Source organism: Gekko japonicus, unplaced genomic scaffold, assembly GCF_001447785.1.
Source record: "Gekko japonicus isolate JY-2015 unplaced genomic scaffold, Gekko_japonicus_V1.1 scaffold753, whole genome shotgun sequence".
NCBI lineage: Eukaryota > Metazoa > Chordata > Lepidosauria > Squamata > Gekkonidae > Gekko > Gekko japonicus.
The window spans coordinates 235,591-245,527 of NW_015172027.1; the positions used below are offsets into that span (position 1 = coordinate 235,591).

Below are 9,937 nucleotides of genomic sequence, written 5' to 3' on the forward strand. Positions count from 1 at the left end.
GCAGGAAAAAGACAGCCCTGTTTAAATAGCACGCAACTGCCACACCCAAACACACCCCACTCCCAACGATAGGCTATTTACATAACACTACTTCTTGACTGGTTACTTCCAGAGTCCTGGTGGGCTATTGTTCTTGGGCTCCATGCTCAGCCCGTCTCTGGTAGAACAGTCCTGGAATGTTTTAGTCCCAATACATAACAGTTCCCCTGGAGAAAATGGTTGCTTTGGAGGGTGGACTCTATGGCCCTATACCTGCAGAGGACCCTCCCCAAACCCTGCCCTCCCCAGGCTCCACCCCCAATATCTCCAGGCATTTTCCAACCCAGTGCTGGCAACCCTAGAAAACGGGCTAAGCTGAAGGGACAGGAAACCACCTTCTTTATATCTATTTGTAATAGACTGCCCCCAATCCATGCAATATGATTCAACTGAAATGAAAGGGAATTTTTTTTTCCATAAGGGAGGGAAATGGATAACTGGCTGGCCTAGCTGGAGTTGCGAATTCTGGCTTGGGAAATTCTTGGTGATATGGTGGTGGGGGTGCTAGGGTTCTTCGGACAGCGCTGGCTCTTCGGCTTTGAAACGGAGATGAGCACCGCAACCCTAGAGTCGGATTCGACTGGCTTTCAAGCAAGGGAACCTTTACCTTTACTTTTAATCCATGCAATATGATTCAATCAAAATGAAAGGGAAATGACTTTTCCATAAGGGAGGGGAATGGATAACTGGCTGGCCTAGCTGGAGTTGCGAATTTTGGCTTGGGAAATTCTTGGAGATATGGTGGTGGGGGTGCTAGGGTTGCCAACTCTAGGTCAGGAAATTCCTGGAGATTTCGGGGTGGAACCTGGGGAAGGCGAGGAACCCCAGCAGGATATAATACCATACAGTCTACCCTCCAAAGCATCCATTTTCTCCAGGGGAACTATCTCTGAAGTCTGGAGATCAGTTGTAATTCTGGGAAATCTCCAGGACTCACGTGGAGCTTGGCAACTCCAGGTGATCCCTAGGAAGGGCAGGAAGCTCATTGGAAATGTGATGCCACAGGGTTCCGCCCTCTGATGCTGCCATTTCCTCCATGGGAAGCCTGGAGACCGACCGAGTATAAATCTGGGAGAATTCCAGGTCACAATTTGAGGTTTGGTAACCAGGGCTATTTTTGGGCAGGAACGCACAGGAACAGAGTTGCGGCTGGCTCCTGAGTTGGCCACACCCAGCAGGAACTCATTAGCATAATAGGCCACACCCAACAGCAGGGTGTGTGGCCTAACATGCAAAGGAGTTCCTGCAACAAAAAAACACTGCGTTTTGACAACAAACAAGGTAAACAGAATAAGAAGCAAAAGGTGGGTGTGACTGGATGACCACACTTCTGGTAACATGGGAATGCGGCCTAATATGCTAATGAGCTGTGCTGTCAGGGGTGTGGCCTAATATGCTAATGTGTTTCTGCTGCTGGGTGTGGCCTATTATGCTAATGAGTTCCTGCTGGACTTTTTCTACAAAAAAAGCCCTGGGTAACCCTTGGTCTGGCCACTGTGGCAAAGAGGATGCTGGGATCGATGGCCCTCTCTTCTGATTCCTCTCCCCTTCTTTCAGAGATTTTCTAAAACAAAATCCTCTAGAATTGTGATGGAACTGTGGGCCTTTCCTATTGGCAGGCTGTAGGCTCATTTGGGTAGATGCTCTGTCGCGTCCTGTTGCTTTTATGTTTGCATATATTCCGTAAACGGGCTTAGGCCATTTTCCCTCGGAAGTAGGGTGGGGCAGATAGATTTTAAAACAATAATGAAAGCATCGCTCTGTACCCTCCAGAGCCTGCCTGCCAGTTCTTTTCTCACCACTGTTCCTTGGCATCTCGGGATGCTTGAGTTTAACTAACCTATCTTTTTTTTAAAAAAAAATGCTTACTCCCCTCGATGGGTGGGAGAGGGTGAGCAGTTTAGCAAACATAGCTGTGCAAATAGACGTGTGAGTGTATACACACATGTATTTGTGTGTGCTCCGCTAAACCAGAAGCCAAATGTTGGGGCTGAAAGGCAGGCAAATGACTGCTGTTTTGAATCCATGCTCTTTTAAAACTGTCTCTTCTTTGCATCGGGCCCTCACGTGGATAGCTCAGGCTAGCCGGATCTCATCAGATCTTGGAAGCTGAGCAGGAACGGCCCTGGCTAGTATATGGCGGGGTGGGGTGGGGTGAGGGCCGGGAGCTGTTCCTGCGGGCAGCAGAGGAGAGGACTCATAATAATGGGTTTAAATTAAGGCTGGATATTAGGAAAAACTTTGTTACAGTCAGAGTTGTGCAACAGTGGAATTAGCTGCCTAGGGAGACGGTGAGCTCCTCCTCACTGGCAGTCTTCAAGCAGCGGCTGGACAAACACTTGGTGTAGTCCAGTTTGGTGTAGCCAGTTTGTGTGCGGACTCTAATCTGGGAGAACTGGGTTTGATTCCCCACTCCTCCACTTGCACCTGGCTGGATGACCTGGGGCAAGCCGTAGCTCTGATAAGAGCTGTTCTTGGAAAAGAGCCGTTTCTGTCAAGCGCTCTCTCAGCCCCACCTACCTCACAGGGTGTCTGTTGTGGGGAGGGGAAGGGAAAGGAGTTTGTAAGCCGCTCTGAGACACCTTTGGGTAGTGAATGGCGGGGTATAAATCCAATCTCCTCCTCCTCCTCCTTGTCAGGGATGCTCTCGGCTGATCCTGCACTGAGCAGGGGGGTTGGACTAGATGGGGCCCCTTCCAGCTCTGTGATTCTGTGGATGGGAGGCCTCCCAAGGAATACCAGGGGTGTGACTCTGAGGCAGGCAACGGCAAACCATCTCCGGCAGTCTCTTGACTTGAAAACCCCGTTGAGTCAGCTGTTATTTGACAGCCCTTTCCACCACCGCTTCGAATCAGAGTGGCGAAGGAGAAGGGGGTGAGAGGCTCTGTCAGCCGGTGTTGTATGGTGGTTAGTGGTCGGACGAGGATCTAGGAGAGCCGGGTTCAAATCGACACTTTGCCCTGGAAGCTCACTCACTGAGTGACCTTGGGCCAGTCGCTCTCTCTAAGGCTAACCTACCTCACAGGGTTGTTGTGAGGATAAAAATAGGAGGGGGGATTATGTTGTAAGATGTTTCAAGTTCGTATCAGGGAGAAAAACGGGATATGTATGCAAACAAATGAATAAATTCCTATCATTGGGTAGGTGGGGGGCTTGCCCTCTGCCAGACCTAAACAGTGGAGACCTCCCTTGCTTTCTGCCAAGAAGAGGACCGTGCTTCATGCCCAAAACAAGATAAATGGTTGGATTTTGTCTAATCCTACTAGGCTTGCCAACTTCCAGGTGGGGCCTGGAGATCTGAAATCACAGCTGCGCTCCAGACTATAGGGATTGGCTCCTCAGATGAAAGGGAACTTTTGGAGGACAGGTTGTATGCCAACACTGCCTTCCTGAGCTCCCTCCCCTCCCCAAACTTTGCCCTTCCCACATTGTGCCCCCAAATCCCCAGGAATTCCCCAACCCAGGGCTGGCATCCCTAAACCCTACCACAAAGCCATGTATGCCTTTGAAGATGGAATTCTTCTTCTTCTTCATCATCATCATCATCTAAAAATATCTTTATTCTACCCAATAAATTACAAAATGCATATACCAAACGTAAGATAGCAAATCTAAATATACAAATTTTGCACATAAAGGAAATGCCAAATACTCAATATAACCGGGTATCCATCTCTCCCAAGGTACCCATCTCTTCCCTTCTTTGTGGGAACGGAAATATCCCAGGCAAGTCCATTTAATAACATCAGTTTAATCCAATCCTTCTCTCCCAAGGCCATCACAACTTACTGGAATTCTTCCGTATTGATCACAAATATATGGATCCGGGCTTTAGTTACTCAGTGGTGTGGGAAAGGCAACCTACACGGGCTCCATTTGTAGTGAATACAAATTCGAGGGGCTAATCCTGGCACAAATGAACACACGCATACATGAATCTGCCTTATACTGTATCAGACCTTTGGTCCATCGAGGTCAGTACTGTCTATTCAGACTAGCAGTAGCTGTCCAGGGTCTCAGGTGGAGGTCTTTCACATCTTCTACTACACAACCCTTATTCAACTGGAGGATCCAGGGGTTGAACCTGGGACCTTCTGTCTGCCAAGCAGAGGCTCTGCCCCTAAACCACAGCCCCTCCCTAGGGTGTCATTCAGTCAATCTTCTGTTGTGTGTGTGAAAACCTTCTGTAGGCTGGTTTGAATGAACTCTTTTAAAATAACAATTTGTACTGCCTGTTTCTGCAAAAGAAGGAGGGCTTGCCTTGGGAGTCATTCCAAAAATATCTGCCACTCCTGAAAGGAGCAGAAAGTTATGAAATCTTTGAAGAGTTTAGAAAGGGATGACACTGTCACACGGTTTGTACCCATGGAAACATCTCCATGTTCTGTTTTCAACATTTACCATGTCTGTCAGTCAAAAAGCATTCTTTACCCGCACCAATAAACATACCACCCTGCATTCCCATGTCTTGTGCTGTCACTGAGTTTCTAGACCAGTTAGAAGAGAGGGAGGTTGGATTTATACCCTGCCCTTCACTAACCGAAGGAGTCTCAGAGCAGCTTACAATCCCCTTCCCTTCCCCTTCCCACAACAGATACCCTGTGAGGTAGGTGGGGCTGAAAGAGCTCTTTCAAGAACTGTTCTTTCCAGAATAGCTCTGAGAGAACTGTGACTTACCTAACCTCACGCCAGCAGCTGCATGTGGAGGAGTGGGGAATCAAACCAGGTTCTCCCAGATTATAGTCTGCACTCCTAACCACTACACAAAACTGTTAGGGTTGCCAACTGGTCTGGGGGGGATGCAAAGTTCTGTCCCTTTAATGTTGACTTGCAGTGGAAGTCTAGGAGTGATGAACACATGGAATTCACTGCCACAGGTGGTGGTGGTGGCTACAAGCATGGACGGCTTCAAGAAGGAAATGGACAAACATACGGAGCAGAGGGCCATCAGTGGCTATTAGCCACAAGGTATAGATAGGAACTCTCGGTCTGGGGAAAGTGATGCTCTGTATTCTTGGTGTTTGGGGGAGGCAACAGTGGGAGGGCTTCTAATGTCCTGGCCCCACAGGCAATGCTCCCTCTAAGCCGTGGAGTCTTATGAGCACAAATTCTACTTTGTGAGCTGCTGGCATTAAAGTTGTGAGTGAGCAATTTGGCTAATGCATAGATCTGTTTGCTTTGGAGCCATCCTTCCTGAGCGAAGACAAAAATACATGCGCCCAGGGCTATTTTTGGGCAGGAACGCACAGGAACGGAGTTCCGGCTGGCATCCAAGTTGACCATACCCAGAAGGAACTCATTAGCGTAATAGGCCACACCCAACAGCAGAAACTCATTAGGATTGGCTACATTAGGGGTGTGTGGCCTAACATGCAAAGGAGTTCGTGCTCCAAAACCCCCCCTGGGTTTTGACAACAAACAAGGTAAACAGAATAAGAAGCAAAAGGTGGGTGTGGCTGGATGACCACACTTCTGGTAACACGGAGATGTGGCCTAATATGTTAATGAGCTTTGCTGCCATGGGCATGGCCTAATATGCTAATGAGTTCCTGCTGGGCTTTTTCTACAAAAAAAGCCCTGCATGCGCCAGAGGCTAAAATACTGTGAGCTAGCTCACACTAACTCAGCTTAGAGGTGGACCTCCTGATAGCACCTGGTATTTTTGGCCACTGACAGAGTGTTGGACTGGATGGGCCACTGGCCTGATCCAACATTGGCTTCTCTTATGTTCTTATGAGAGTCCGTATTTATCTAGGTATTTACAGCCTGCTTTTCTCCCCAGTGAGGACCGGAAGTTGACGTCAGCAGGATTCTGAGTAGATCTGCTGAGGACTGCACAGTTAATGCTTCATGAAGCTAAATAACTTCACCAGGTAAATATTATCCCATAAAAGCCCGCATTAAAAGGGCAGGATGTTCTTCTTCAGGCCAGTTTGCAACTCTAAGATCAATCATTCCTAAGCTTGTGCATGCATGTGTGGGAGATACTAGTGTGCTGCAAGAGAAACGTTAGCTGTGCTACAAAAGAAAGAATGAAAAGCTCTTCTGTGATGGGAGATGCCGTGGCTCAATGCTAAAACATCTGCTTTTCATACAGAGAGTTCCAGGTTCAGTCCTTGGCATCTCCAGTGAAGAGGATCTGGCCATAGGTGATGTGAAAGACTCGCAGCCGAGACCCTGGAGAGCCACTGCCAGTCAGAGCAAACAATGCTGACTTGGGTAGACCAATGGTTTGGCTCGGTATAAGGTTACGTCATAAGTTCAAGAGGTGTGCTGTGTGTACTTCTTCACTCGGGTGACTAACTGGCGGGACTCACTGCCAGAGGACGTCATAACGGCCACTAGTTTAGTGGCCTTTCAAAAAAGGGGCTTAGAAAACTGATCATGGAGGAGAGCTCCATTGCTGTTGTAGTGCCAACTCCAGGTTGAGAAATTCCTGGAGGTTTGGAGGTGGAACCTAGGGAGAGAGCTCGGCAGGGATTGGATGCCACGGGGTCTCTCCTGTGAAGCGGCCCTTTTCTCTGAGGAACTGATCTCTGCATTCTGGAGATCAGATGTAATTCCAGGAGAACTCCAGGCCCAACATGGATGTTGGCAACCCCAACTATCAGAGAGCGTCGCCGGGGAGTGGTCGGTCTTCCTATGCCCCCCCCCCCAGTAGTAGTTTAGTTTAAAGATTGCCACACCCATGTGGACATACTGCGGAGTTCTAAACCTTGCCAAGCACATTTAGGCATTTAGTGGATGTTCCACAGCTTCTGAAAATATTGGTCCGGCTCAAGGTTTCTATCCTTATTGATACCATTGCTTAAAAAGGATATATTTTTCCACTTCGGTGATTTTGTAAATACACTCCCCTGTCTTGTTATTCATGAGCTTTCTATCTTGGATCGGTTTATGCTTATATATTTTTTTCTTCATTGTGTTGGTATGGAACAACAGAAAATTGGTTATTAAAATACTTATGACCATTTCATAATACAAACAAACAAAAAAGAATATGTAGACTTGTTATTTGAATACTTGTTGTTTTAAAAAACATACAGCATTTAGCTCAGGCTTTAGATTAGATCCCTTGGACTGCAAGAAGATCAAATCAGTCAATCCTAAAAGTAATCAACCCTGACTGTTTCCTGGAAGGCCAGATAATGAAACTGAAGCTCAAATACTTTGGCCACCAAATGAGAAGGGAGCACTCACTGGAGAAGACCCTGATGCTGGGAAAGATTGAAGGTCAAAGAAGACGGGGATGGCAAAGGATGAGATGGTTAGACAGTGTCATAGATGCAACAAACATGAAATTGAGCCAACTTCAGAGGACGGCAGAAGACAGGAAGGCCTGGCGTGATCTGGTCCATTGGGTCGCAAAGAGTCGGACTCGACTGTGCGACTGAACAACAACATTAGATTAGATTCTTCTTGTCTGTATTCCTTTTCTATTAACTTGTTGACTTTAGGAAGGTCCAGAAGACAAGCTGTTATTTTCACAAATATAAGTTTTGCCCTGGGACTTCCAGTAAGTAACTTATTTTCAGCATTAAGATCACCCTAGCTCCAGTCTGTGATATAATCACACTGGCCTACCTTACAGGGCTGTTGTGATTATTATTTTTTACATCGAGTGGCAGCCGACTTAGAGTGATCCTACAGTGTTTTCAAGGCAAGAGACAAACAGAGGAGGTTTGCCATTAGCTTCCTCTGCATAGCAGTCCTGGACTCCCTTGGTGGTCTCCCATACAAGTCCTACCCGGGGCTGACCCTGCTTAGGTTCTGAGATTGAAAGAGATCTGGCTTTCTGAGATCAGGCACCATCAGAATCTTGATGAGCTCTCTCTCTGTAGGTTCCGTCCCCAAACGTCCAGGAATTTCCCAACCTGGAGTTGGCAATACAACAGTGGTGGATCTGTCCTCCATGGTTATTTTTCGAAGCCCCTTTTAAAGCCTGGGATCTTCAAGTCAGGGTGTTGTAAAGGCTGCAACAAAATTATATACCGGAAGTAATGTAAACACTGGAAGTACTATGTAAGTGGTGAGTATTGTTATTAAAAATTCCTAGTCTCCCTCAAAAAGGAGGGAAGTGCTATTGGAATGCTTCAAAACAACCCTGCGAATCACCTCTGCCATGTTCTGGACATAGGCTGCTCTGTGTGTGTGTGTGTGGGGGGGCTCCCCTTTTCTAGTTATATAAATATAAGGTTCAGAATGAGGCACACAATCTGAACAAATCATGTTCATTTCATGCCTTTTCGAAACATAATTTGATCCCCACATCTGAATTATTATTTTTTTTTGGTGCAGAATGTGAACAGCTGGGAGGATGCTCCATACAGTAAAATATTTTTGCGTGGAACCTCTGTTTAACCTTACCACCCTCATCCCAGGAGGTGCAGAGGCCAGAAGCAGAAAACAGATTTGGTCTACTCCGCACCATAGTAAACATGTAACATTTAAGATGGGTAGCCGCGTTAGACCGCCTGTAGCAGTAGAAAAGAGCAAGAGTCCAGTAAAGGTAAAGGTTCCCTTGCTCGAAAGCCAGTCGAGTCCGACTCTAGGGTTGCGGTGCTCATCTCCATTTCAAAGCCGAAGAGCCAGCGCTGTCTGAAGACGTTTCCGTGGTCATGTGGCCGGCATGACTAAACACCGAGGCGCACGGAACGCTGTTACCTTCCCACCGAAGTGGTACCTATTTTTGTTGTTGTTGTTCAGTCGCACAGTCGAGTCCGACTCTTCGCGACCCCATGGACCAGCTCCCGCCAGGTACCTATTTATCTACTTGCAATTTCTTGCTTTCGAACTGCTAGGTTGGCAGGAGCTGGAACTAGAGATGGGAGCTCACTCCATTATGCGGCACCCGGGTCTCGAACTGCTGAACTACCGACCTTCCACAGCCTGCAGTTCAGCGTCTTAACCACTTGAGCCACCACAGCTCCACAGTAGCACCTTATTAAAGACTAGCAAAATCTGTGGCAGGGTAGGAGCTTTCGTGAGTCACGGCTCACTTCTTCAGATGATCTTTGTATTTGAAGAAGTGAACAGTGACTCGTGAGAGCTTCTACCCTGCCACAAATTTATGGTGCTCCCGGACTCATGTAATATTTAACTAAATTATTTGAAACCTGCTGCCCCTTAAGGGTGACTAAAAACTGCTGCCAGGGCTAGCCCACCTCCACCTTGCTCTTCAGCCTTTGCATCCGCTGAGTCTGAACAAACCTCCAACCTGCTACTCTTCCCTGCTAAAAAATCCAGTGCAAACTGAAAACAGTGCTCTGAAAAACACTGTGGGGAATGGGGAAGAATCGAGGAGGAAGGGATCGTCTCTCCTCTTGCCACTGTTTTCCCATGGCAACTCCTTTCAAGCCCCTTACCCTCCTGCAGAGTTTCAGAGGTGTGAATAGGTCTTGTGCAGGTGTTACGTTCACACCAACTGGGAGCCCACCTAGGGCCGGCATCAGCACGCCCTGCCATTGGGCAGCTGCCAGGGCCCATGGATTCTGTGGGGCCCACCGCTGTCGACTCCCTACTCATGGATCTCCTCTGATGGCTGCACTCGCACTTTCCCACTGCCTGCTTGTGAGTGTTTCGTTACCTGTGCTCCAGCTGCATGTGCCACCTAGTGCTGCTGGACAAGGGCATGTGGGTGGTGCATTCCAGGTGGCCACAGCAGTGGCACTTGTAGCTGCACCCACCACCTGTCAGAAGTTCCAGGTGTAATGCCCCTGCCTCAGCCCCCAGACCTTGTGGCAAGAGAGACTAGATAGCTAGATGGGCACACTGACCTTTCTTCCTTTGTTTACTCTTCTGCCACTGTCCCCTTTGAAAAGTAGATTGTGTTCTCAGAGACAATTCCCTTCCTTCCTTCCTTCCTTCCTTCCTTCCTTCCTTCCTTCCTTCCTTCCTT

The 9,937-nt window shown here is 47.8% G+C and overlaps 1 protein-coding gene across 1 annotated transcript in view; it reads right to left on the reverse strand.

The window, feature by feature from the left end:
* The window catches only part of LOC107118275 (sperm acrosome membrane-associated protein 4-like), a 14,009-nt gene that overhangs the window by 1,828 nt on the left and 2,244 nt on the right, over nt 1-9,937 (reverse strand). The gene's annotated exons all lie outside the window — the stretch shown is intronic.